A 12,927-nucleotide genomic window follows, 5' to 3' on the forward strand; every position below is an offset into this window, starting at 1 on the left:
ATCTACATTTGGAGTGGTAACACTAAGTTTTAAGCATAAGATTAATTTAGAACACTGTCCTTTATAAGAGATTTGGAAACAGACCACAGGAAACTCAATCATACCAAATTAGCAATTTCTTTGGATTTTAGCTAATTTCAAAAATTTATTAAACTCATTTGATCAAAAACAAACAAAAAAAAACTCTTAGATTTAAAAAATAGTCGATGTCAAATGAGAGTTTCTTGGCTTTCTCAAGTCTAATATTTCCCTCTACTTCATCTTTCAACAAGTAGGACAGTGTCCTAGGCTACTTCATTGATATAAAATATTGCAGCTCTAAGATTAAATCTCCCTTTTGATCATAACATCCTTTTTTTTTTTTTTTTTTATTTCTTTCTTATGTATCATCATTTCAACCACTTCTTCCAGCTTCATCAGGACCTCTTGCTCCATGACTCTTACCCCCATTGAGGAGTTCCACTGGTTCCCCAGTGCACCCAAGAGCTCATTAATCATTCACTTATCCCTGAATTCTTTCAGAGGATCATCATGGTGCCAATCCTCAACCATAAATAAGTCCAGTACTTTCATGATTGACTGAAGCAGTGAGGTCACCCATCAGTGCTAGATCTTGGTGAGATATCACTAACTGCTGTCTTATTTTTTCTTTACCTCCCTTATCTACTCATTTACTCCCTTTCCAGACTGAACAAATTAAGAAACTCACAAAACTGGTCTAGATGGAATCATTGCAATCCATGTTTGTCTCTTCTCAGCCACACCCTCAGAATTCTTACAAATTGCTGCATTTTCCTCATGACTTCCTCATTTTCCTCATGTCTTTCTCATGTCTGACAGAAGCTATTTGTTCATTCTTTAAACTGTTTACGTTCTTTTTCCTTTGTTCTTCACAGTTTATCCTCTTCCTTTCTGGGGGGTGGGAAGCATCTATTTCACAAGAATTTCTTTGACTTTCTCCACATTCTTCCTCTAAATACTCCTGTTTTCAGTAAACTTCCCTTTCCCTCATCAGCAAAGCTAATTCCTCTTTCAAGATTCTCAGGGGCCTGTTTCCTCCCATTATTCTCATTCGTATAACTTCAACTGTTCCTTTGAACTGATCTTTGTTCTCTCCTGCCCTAAAAGAATTATGCAGTTATTCTCTGGTTACCTTCAAACAGCACAAATTCATTTTAAATCTGTACCTCTAACTTGTTTCTCGAAGAAGAATCACATACTTTTGCCTGTTTGTAAATATTTTCCATTTATGCCATTGTCTCAAAGGAATTTCTTGCTATGGCCCATCATGCTAAGTCACTCAGCTGTGTCTGATTCTTTGTGACCCTATGGACTGTAGCCCACCAGGCTCCTCTGTCCATGGGGATCTTCTAAGCAAGAAGACTGAAGTAGGTTGCCATGCCCTCCTCCAGGTGATCTTCCCAATCTAGGGATCAAACCCACATTTCCTATGTCTTCTGCATTGCTAAGCAGGGTCTTTAACACTAGCTCCACCTGGGAAGTCCAACAAAGGAATTTAAGGGATTTTAAGTTTATGCTGAACATACGAATTCCTTGAACCTAGATTTTTTTTTTTTTTTTTTTTTTTTTTAAGCAGAAATTAAGAAAGGGCTTCCCTTGTAGCTCAATTGGTAAAGAATCTGCCGGTAATACAGGAGACCTGGGTTCAATTCCTGGGTTGGGAAGATCCCCTGAAGAAGGAAATGGCTTCTTCAGTTCTTGCCTGGAGAATCCCATGGACAGAGGAATCCATGGTGTCACCAGAGTCGTACATTACTTAATGATTAACTACCACCACAAGGAAGGCTTCAATAGTACATGAACCGAGAACTTTCAGATGTACAAGCTGGATTTAGAAAAGGCAGAGGAACCAGAGATCAAATTGCCAACATCAGTTGGATAACAGAAAAAGCTAGAGAATTCCAGAAAAAAAAAAAAAATCTACTTCTGCTTTATTAACTACACAACAGCTTTTGACTGTGTGGATAACAACAAACTGTGGAAAATTCTTAAAGAGATGGGAATAACAGAGCACCTTACCTGACTCCTGAGAAATCTGTATACAGGTCAAGGAGCTACAGTTAGAACCAGACGTAGAAAAATGGAATGGTTCCAAATTAGGAAAGGACTATGTCAAAGCTGTATATTGTCATCATGCTTATTTAACTTGTATGCTTCTTTAACTTATATGCTTAATATAACTTATATATTTAACTTACATGCTTATTTAAGTCTGGCATTATGTGAAATGTCAGACTGGATGAAGCAAAGCTGGAATCAAGATTGCCGTGAGAAATATCAGTAAACTCAGATAGGTAGATGACACCACCCTTATGGCAGAAAGTGAAGAGGAACTAAAGAGCTTCTTGATGAGGGTGAGAGAGAGTGAAAAAGCTGGCTTAAAACTAAACATTTAAAAAGCTAAGATAATGGCATTCAGTCCATTCACTTCATGGTAAATAGATGGGGAAACAGTGGAAGAAGTGACAGACTTTACTTTCTTGGGCTCCAAAATCATGCAGACAGTGACTGCAGCCATGAAATTTAAAAAGTTTGCTCCTTGGAAGAAAAGCTATGACAAACCTAGATAGAATATTAGAAAGCAGAGATATTACTTTGTCAGCAAAAGTCTCTATAATCAAACCTATGGTTTCTCCAGTAGTCATGTATAGATGTGAGAGTTGGACCATAAAGAAGGTTGAGCACCAAAGAATTGATGATTTTGAACTGTGGTGTTGGAGAAGACTCTTGAGAGTCCCTTGGACTGCAAGCAGACCAAGCCAGTCAATCCTAAAGGAGATCAACACTGACTATTTATTCACTGGTAGGAGTGATGTTGAAGCTGAAGCTCCCATACTTTGTCCACCTGATGCGAAGAGCTGACTCACTGAAAAAGACCCTGATGCTGGGAAAGATTGAAGCAGATGGAGAAGGGGATGACAGAGGATGAGATGGTTGGATGGCATCACCAACTCAGTGGACATGAGTTTGAGCAAGCTTCTGGAGATGGTGAAGGACAGGGATGCCTGGCATGCTGCAGTCCATCGGGTTGCAAAGACATGACTAAGAGACTGTACCACAACAAGGAAGTGATGGAACTCACCATAATCTGGACAGATCTCTGAGGTAATTCAGGTTCCTTACTAGCAAAGTCTAACCATGTCTAGCTGCTCTGAGAAGAAAGTGAAGCTACAAAGAGTCTGGACCAAGAGGATACAGAAAAATTCAGGAACTGAGGTCAGTTAAGCTTGTGAGTGCTATTTACCAAATTTCTTAATGCCCAATTTGTAAGGGATTAACTGAAAAGTAAGGTCATATATACATACAAATTTCATGAAGTATCCTTTTATGGAATTTCCTCCTTATACTTTTGACCAGGGAATTTCAAGCCAAATGGAAACTTGATATGTAGTTATACTAAATATATACAATTCTATAAGTCTTTACATTGATTCCTGAAGATAGAAATATTTAGTTAGCCATTGGCTCATTATCAACCATAGTAGACATGGATACATGGAACCGATAGGGTAAAATGTTCTCTTTATCTTCTCATTTGCATTTTGTCCTTTAACAAGGCAAGGTAACTAAATCAATATTGATTGAAATAAAATTGGGCATTTTCATTCCGAAACAAATTTTCATTAGCACATTAATTTCTTCTAGCTCATCTTGTTCATTAAAAGAAATGCTAGAAAATCAAAACCAGAAATTTAAACATAAAATAATAAACCATCTGTGAAAAGGCCTTTGTTTAGACTTTCTGTTTCTGACCAATGATAACATATGTTAGGAGGCTTCCACATTGTATGGTAATAGTTAGTTTACCTGACACCTTACCAAACAACCAACTCTCTCATATTTGGCTTCTGCAAAAAAATGGATAGAGACCATATCCATCAGACTTCTGTTCTTGGAGTGATATGGAGAACAACCTCACACATTTTTTTTTTTTTTTCATATAATTGAGAACTATCCATATCAGTGAACTTCTTCGTTTTACTATGTGTAGTAATTCTCAATTCAGGCATATACCTCTGGTAATTATTTACTGTTTTGAAAGATAGAGTCATGTATGTGTGTTTAAGTATTTATTTTTTGTTCCAGAATGACCACAGAATTAGCTCTTACACAGTCTTCAAATATGAAAACGTCATGAAAATGAGGTAGGGACCTATATTTCTTCTCACAGTGTCTTTTCTTATCCCTCTGCCATCCTTCAGGAAACTGCTGAACATTCTGTCTCTCCCCCCTGCCTCCATCTGACTGTATAGATACTCTAAAATATTTTCAGCTCCAGGTAATCTTTGAGGCAATTGTGTAAATCCTTTATCTTTAAAAAGAAAAATGTTAGTTTTGAATGAGTATGGCTATGAAGAGTAAACCCAGCTGAAATCATTTTTCATGCCCTAGGCACCAATGCTCCAAGCACATGCAGGAAATAAGGTGTAGACTTTAACTTAACAGAATGAATATTCTTATTTTAAGAAATATAGCAAATTTTATTGTAATACAAACATTCCATATGTAAAAAATAAAGTATTTTGTCCTCATTTTAGTGGGCTTCTGAGTAGATGAGCTGCTTAAAGCAGTGAAACTTGCTGCACATATGTTAAAAAAGCTGCCAGATGATGGCTGTTCCAAGGATAACACAGGACACCCCTATGGTGTGTAGGAGAAGGTTATGGGAGAGAGAGGGACTGATGCAGAACTGACAATCCTGATAGGAGCAGATGGTGGTGAATACTCACAGAGCTTTTTAATACACACCACTCCTTATTCCAAGCTATTGTATGGGGACTTCCTGTATGCCAGAGCTTTCAAAGCTAATTGCCTTTGTATCTGCTGCCATAACTGTGTTTGTCCAAGGGGAAGCTGGGGGTGAGGGGACCGAAGAGCATAGAGTGTGGACTTTCTGGCCCTCTACTACTTCCTTATTCAACTGTCTATTAATTATGTAATTTCACAGTTCAGAGATTTTAGAAGGTGCAGCCAGGAATAAATCAGATGCCCTTTGGGGTTAGAAAGTAAAGAGAAGAAGAAAGAAGGGAGGGCAAGGGTTGAAAAAGGTTATGCTTTTCTTCACTGAAAAGCCATGAAATCAAGCTCAGTATTGAAAATTATCTAGATAAGAAAGCATCAGAGGGTATTCAGAGAAAAGTTAGGAAAGTTTGGGGAGTTTCTGCTGAAACTGTCTATGAACTCCTGATGACATGTGCTTCCTGGACATTTTCTATGGGAGATTGTCAACTTGAAAGCACTTGTTGCTCATCATTTTTCCTTGCTGAGCACCCACTGTGTGCCACTGAGAGCTATAAATGAACAAGACAGTGTATTGGTCAGTGTTATCCAGAGAAACAGAACCAATATACATGTAGATACACAGAGATTTATTTTAAGGAATTGGATCATGTGATCTGGGAGACAGATAAATCCAAAATTTACAAAATAGGCCCAACAGACTGGATATCCAGAGAACAGTTGATATTTCAGCTCCAGTCTGAAGGTGGGCTAGAGGCAGAACTCCCTCTTCCACGGGGGACCTTGTTCTTTTCTCTCTCAAAGATTTCAACTGACTGAATGAGGCCACTCATACTTTACAGGGGAATCTGCTTTCCTCAGTCTACTGATTTAAATGTTAATCTCTTGGCTCAGATAGTAAAGAACCTGTCTGCAATGCAGGAGACCCAGGTTCAATCCTTGGGTTGGGAAGACCCCCTAGAGAAGGGAATGACTACTCACTCCAGTATTCTTGCTTGGAGAATTCCATGGACAGAGGAGTCTGGTGGGCTATAGTCCATGGGGTCATAGAGTCAGATATGACTGATCAACTAACACTCTTAAACAAAACAAAACAAAACAAAACAAAACAAACAAACAAACAAACAAAAACCTTTAAAAACCTTTATAGTAATATCTAACTGGAATTTGACTAAATATATGGGTTACATGGCCTAACCAATTAGACACATAAATTTAATCATCACACATGATCACCCTCCTTTAACTTTTTAAAAATAAAATGAACCTCCAAAGCACATCTCATATTCATTTACATGAAAAAGCCACCTTTCTGTGAAGATCTGTTCAAAAAACTAAACTTTATGAACTCTGTTTCCCAGGGATATTCTTTAAATATTGTTTTACTCAAAAAAATAAAACTTCTGAAATAGAAAAAAAAAAAAACAAAAAACTCACCAGTGTTTTCTTTTAACATTCATAATTGCCTTTCTCACCAAACTTCTTAGTTATAGGGAATGAACTTAAATGAAAGCAAATGGTTTTGCTTTCATAACATTGGAGATTTTCAAAGACCTTGTTAATGTAAGATTTAATATTTTAGCCTTGGTTATTTAAAAAGTCAACATAATGGGAATAGTGCATGTGGAAGAAGTAGAAGAAAGAGAGTATCAGGCAGGAGAATTTCTTGATTATTTCAATCTTTGAAACTGAAATCGCCATTGAATATAATACATTGACATTTTCTATCTATGGAGATTCTGAGTAAGAAAGAAATATGCTATGTTCCTTTGGCTAAACAGGTGTGAATAATAAATATAAAATTAGGACTTCCCTTGTAGTACAGTGGATAAGAATCCTCCTGCCAATTCAGGGGACACAGGTTTGATCCCTGGTCCAGGAAGATTCCACATGCCTCAGGGCAATTAACTCCTTGCACCACAACTACTGGAGTCCATGTGCTCCAGAGTTCATGCTCTGAAACAAGAGAAGGTACCTCAATGAAGAGAAATCTGTGCACCACAATGAAGAGTGGCCCCAACTCACTGCACCTAGAGAAAGCTCCAGGGCAGCAATGAAGATGCAGCACAACCAAAACCCAATCAATCAATAGTTTTTTAAAAAATATGACTTCACAATTATATATATATATATATATGTATATAATTACAATTTATTATGGGTGGTGCCTTCTTTTTTACAAACTGTGTCATCTCATTATGATTTGTTCATCTGACCTCACCAAACTTTCCTAACCCATGCAGGGTAGCTACTATTAGACCATGCTTCAGAATTGGCAGATGAGGTTCACAGTGACTACAAAATTTGCTTTTGGCTACCTGGCTGGTATGTGGAAAAACAGAAATAAACTACATCCACCTCATTCTCAATCTAAGGAATTTAAGGACTGAGCAGATGTATATTAAGCTTCAGATATGTGTTTCAATGTCCTCATTTCTCAAATGGGAATAATATGCACTGCCCAGAATTGTTTTGAAAATTATATATAAGATAACACAGGAGGAGTGGGTAACACTTGGCATATGGGAAATGCTGAATCTTTGACAGCCTTTAGAACTATTAATCATCAACTGCCAAAACAATGGCTAAGTAGACTGTGGAGGGAGAGGAGGGTGAGCCTGCAGCTCTAACACCTAGAAAAGAGACTGTGTGTTCTGCACTGCTGTGTTCCTCAGTGGAGATGTTTCCAGCCATGTAGACTGCAGTGTCGTCCATGAGAAAAGTATGTCTCCTTGGAGTAGAGCAATGTCTCTGCTTATCAAGGCATTACAGAAGCTGCTGTCACTTTATTGTTGGTGACCAAAATGTTAGCAAAGGTGAAAACAGGAGCTCTGAAAAAAAAAAAAGGAACTGGTGAGCACATAGCCAATCAGAGCAGCATACACCATATCCCTGTCGTTTAGGTGTCTTATGTCAAATAGGAAGAAGAATCTCTTCACTTAGCCATCTGTGTGTCTTCTTTAGAGAAATGTCTATATAGGTCTTCACCCAGCTTTTGATTAGGATGTTTGTTTTTGATATTGAGATGTATGAACTGTTCATATCAACAGATGAATGGATAAAGAAGATATGGTACATATACACAATGGAATATTACTCAGTCATAAAAAGGAACAAAATTGGGTCATTTGCAGAGACATGGATGGACCTAGAGTCTGTCATATAGAGTGAAGGAAGTTAGAAAGAGAAAAATAATTGCATATTAATGCATATATATGGAGTCTAGAAGAACCTATTTTCAGGGCAGGAACAGAGAGGCAGATCTAGAGAACAGACAAGCAGATGAAGTGGAAGATTGGGACTCACATATATGCACTGCCACATGTGAAATAGATAGCTAGTGGGAACCTAGCATGTAACATGTAACAAGGAGCACAACATGTAACAAGGAATTCAGCTCAGTTCTCTGCAGTAATCTAGATGGTAGAAAGAGGGCAGAGGGTAAGAGGGAGGTCCAAGAGGGATGGGATATATGTATAAATATAGCTGATTCACTTCATTGTACAGTAGAAACTAACAATATTGTAAAGCAACTATGTCCGAATTAAAAAAAAAAAAAAAAGCAAGGAGAGCGGTATAAAGTCAAACTTTGTAAAACTCCCTACCCCATCACACCCAAGTGGTATAATGTCTTCCATATAATTCATTTCTATCTCTCTTGCTTGAATTTTAGGGATGAAAATTTACAAGCAAAAATCAAATTTTGACTGCTTAAACGTGCTGGTTGAGGAGACAAGTCATTTGCAATATTATTTTCTGACAAATCATCTCATGATTTTCCAATCATATAGATAATAAAAATGGAGGATAAAAGCCATGTCCTAAATCAAATCCCTTACAATAATACAGTGGAATTGACAAATAGATTCAAGAGATTAGATCTGATAGACAGCGTGGCTGAAGAACTAAGGACAGACGTTCATGACATTGTACAAGAGGGGATGATTAAAATCATCCCCAAGGAAAAGAAATGCAAAAAGACAAATGGTTCTCTGAGGAGGCCTTACAAATACCTGAGAAAAGAATAGAAGTGAAAGGCAAAGGAAAGATATACCCATCTGAATGCAGAGTCCCAAAGAATAGCAAGGAGAGATAAGAAAGCCTTCCTAAGTGAGCAATGCCAAGAAATAGTGGAAAACAATAGAATAAGAAAGACTAGAGATCTCTTCAAGAAAATTAGAGACCCAAGGGAATATTTCATGCAAAGATAAAATACAGAATAAAGATAAAGGGCACAATAAAGTACAGAAATGGTATGGACCTAACAAAAGCAGAAGAGATTAAGAAGTGGTGGTAAGAATACACAGAAGAACTATACAAAAAAGATCTTAAAGACCCAGATAACCAAGGTGGTGTGATCATTCACCTACAGCCAGACATCCTGGAATGCAAAGTCAAGTGGGCTTAGGCAGCATCATTATGAAGAAAGCCAACAATATGTCAGCAAATTTGGGAAACTCAGCAGTGGCCACAGGAACGGAAAAGATCAGTTTTCATTCCAATCCCAAAGAAGGGCAATGCCAAAGAACGTTCAAACTACCACACAATTGTGTCAGGAAGCATTTAACAAGAGGCTTCGTGTGTGCTGTTTTGGATCTGTCAGGAACCCTCTGGCCCTTATTGATTCCTGAATATTCAGGAATTAAGAGGAGAGGCACGCCTTTCCTGGGGCTGAGGAATCCAGGCATTTCTCATTACAGTGATATGTACCCTCTTCCTTCTTATGAAAAGGTGATTGTTTGCAACTCTCTCTTTGATAGGGATCGTCTTATGTTTTGTAAGTCTGGAATTTTAATCTTTATCTTTGCTGAGAATAACTACAGTATATATGCCCACTCCGTGTTGATTAAAACACCTTTGCTCCATCACAGCTTGGGTCCCCGTGTCTTTCTTTCTATTCTTTCTGTCTTTCTCTCTCTCTCTCTCTATTTCTGGCTAATTCCTTGCAACACGGAGGCCCGCAGAGCTCCCTTTCTTGCCCAGGCTTCTAAGACCCTCTCGTGAAGGCGCACTGTGCCTTCATCCTACTCAAGAGGGCGCCCGGTGCCTACGTGCAGCCGCGCGAGCCCTAAGAACAGGACTCTTGGCTTTCCGCGTAAACCAGGGGATATCAGCTTCTTTCTCTCTCTTACTTTCTTATCATAGGCTCCGGACCACCAGGTTCCGGTCCATTAAAGGACTAACACAATTGCACTCATCTCACACACTAGCAAAGTAATGCTCAAAATTCTCCAAGCCAGGCTTCAACAGTATGTGAACTGAGAACTTCCAGATGTTCAAGCTGGATTTAGAAAAGGCAGAGGAACCAGAGATCAAATTGCCAACATCCGTTGGGTCATAGAAAAAGCAAAAGAGTTCCAGAAAAACATCTCCTTGTGCTTTATTTACTACACCAGAGCCTTTGACTGTGTGGATCACAACAAACTGTAAAATTCTTCAAGAGATGGGAATATCAGACCACCTTACCTGCCTCCTGAGAAATCTGTGTGCAGGTCAAGAAGCAACAGTTAGAACTGGACATGGAACAAGGGACTGGTTCCAAATTGAGAAAGGAGTAAGTCAAGACTATATATTGTCACCCTGCTTATTTAACTTATATACAGAGAACATCATCTGAAATGCAGGTTGAAAGAAGCTCAAGCTGGAATCAAGACTGCCAGGAGGAATATCAATAACCTCAGCTATGCAGATGACACCACACTTATGACAGAAAGTGAAGAGGAACTAAAGAACCTCCTGATGAAGGTGAAAGAGGAGAGTGAAAAGGCTGGCTAAAAATTCAGCATTCAAAAAACTAAGATCATGGCAACTGGTCCCATCACTTCATGGCAAATAGATGGGGAAACAGTGGAAACAGTGACAGACTTTGTTTTCTTGGGCTCCAAAATCACTATAGATGGTGACTGCAGCCATGAAATTTAAGACACTTGTCCTTGGAAGAAAACCTATGATAAACCTAGATAATGTATTAAAAAGCAGAGACATTACTTTACTGAGACAGGTCCATCTAGTTAAAGCTATGATTTTTCCAGAAGTCATGTATAGATGTGAGAGCTGCACCAGAAAGAAGGCTGAGCACCGAAGAACTGGTGTTTTTGAACCATGGTGTTGGAAAAGCCTCGTGAGTCCCTTGGACTGCAAGGAGATCAAGTCAGTCAATCCTAAAGGAAATCAACCCTGAATATTCACTGGAAGGTCTGTTGCTGAAGCTGAAGCTCCAGTGCTTTGGCTGCCTGATGTGAAGAGCCAACTCACTGGAAAAGACCCTGAGGCTGGAAAAGACTGAAGGTAGGAGGAGAAGGAGACAACAGAAGGTGAGATGGCTGGATGGTGTCACTGTCTCAATGGACATGAGTTTGAGCATGCTCTGGGGGTTGGTGACAGACGGGTAAGCATGGCATGCTGCAGTCCATGGTGTAGCAAAGAGTTGATACTACTGAGCAACTGAACTGAAATTCTAAATCTCCACTTGTCATATAGAGAAACTGAGACATATAGAACGTAATTATAGTTTGCACTGAGATATATAAATTTGCAAAAAACTAGAATGGAATTCAAGTGATTTTTTTTTTTTTTTGTCTATTCAGAGAACCAAATGGTGTCACTTACATGAGAAAGAACAGTAAATCAGCTTAAATTTCTTTTACAGACTTTGAATAGTATAAATTCACTATTCCAAAATGAAAAACAGCACCTTAGATTAAAATATCAATATTACTTTCTTCAGGGGAATCAAATAAAAAATTAAATTTAAAAGAAGTTTGTTTATACTGACAGATTCAGTGAAAAATATCAAAGTCAGTTTGAGTAGTAACCCTATGAAAATCAAAGTAGAAAGACATAAATGCTTATGGGTGACAATATTCATTATTATGCTGTTAAACAAATATTGATGAAAACTAGGCCATACGTTTAGAACATGTAACGCAATGATTCAGAATACTAATTCTTTCTGCTACTTTTTTAAAACATATTTTTGTAGTGAAACATACTGAAAACAGGCTCATGAGAAAGACAGCATTTTTGATTTAGAATTTACCTATTCACTGAGAGGCTAAAACTCTTGCTATTCTTTTATCTTTTCCATGCCAGATCTCAAGTGAGCCAACTTTGAGAACAGTTAATGCAAAGACAAGATAATCACATCTGGTATATGGCTTATCTTGGGTTCTTCCAAAAGCTTGACTGTGAAATTAGGTTTTATGTGCAAGTAGTTTATTGGGGTGATAATCCTAGAAAAGTAGGGAAGTGAGGCAAGGAAGGGAAGGAAGCTGGTCCAGGCTTTTTAATACACAGGTTAACACTATGGACAGCTAGGATTCCATCTGGATCAGGACATTTGGGAGACAGTGAGAAATATGTCCTAAAGTTTTACGGTGAGAGGAGGGGGAGAATCAGAGCATTTATTCACCAGTTCCCATTTTTCATTTGCAGACTGCTGTTTACTAGAGGTCATTTGTGGTTAACTCCTTATCACTTGCAACCTGTTCTACCTCAGGCCTCTGCAGTCAGAGGAGCCTTTAGGTACTTGCATTAACAAGGCAGTGAGTGCCAAAGGGATGTAGTTGGAAGCCCAGAGCATGTTACTAGTTCTTAGCCCCAGATGCAGACTGGATTCATAATTATAGCGTGGTCATCAATCTCTAACACTTTATCTCCTAGATTCGCTGGTGCAGTCCCTCTAATATTTACTGAGTGGTAGCCTAAGGCTGGAATTTTGCTAGCACCACATGTCATGGTCCGTTATGAGATGTACAAAACTAATGTATTACCAATAAGAATTCAGATACCAAATTTTGAAAATAATTAACTTTTTAAATGAATTTAAATAAATCCCAGGTTATCCTGTTTGATGCATCCAACTAACTCCCTGGATTGATAAGCTTCCTAGGTGACAGAGTGAAGGACAGAGTGAAAATGTGTGCACTGAAATGTTTATAACCGATAGTCCACCTCATCTACCCCAGAAATTTTAGGGTCTCTCTCATACAGACAAACTTTATTTGTATTTTATGGATTAAAAGTGTTGGGAGTCTGGTAAAGGCAGCAATCCACCTCATATATATTCCTTCTGAGTGCGGGACTTAACAAAGGGCATGCTAACCACAAATCCTCAAAGAGTTGGAGGCATATTTTCTCTTTTGGTGGTAAAGTTTAACTTTTATG

The sequence above is a fragment of the Cervus canadensis genome, chromosome 26 (genome assembly GCF_019320065.1).
Source record: "Cervus canadensis isolate Bull #8, Minnesota chromosome 26, ASM1932006v1, whole genome shotgun sequence".
In the NCBI taxonomy this organism is placed as follows: Eukaryota; Metazoa; Chordata; class Mammalia; order Artiodactyla; family Cervidae; genus Cervus; species Cervus canadensis.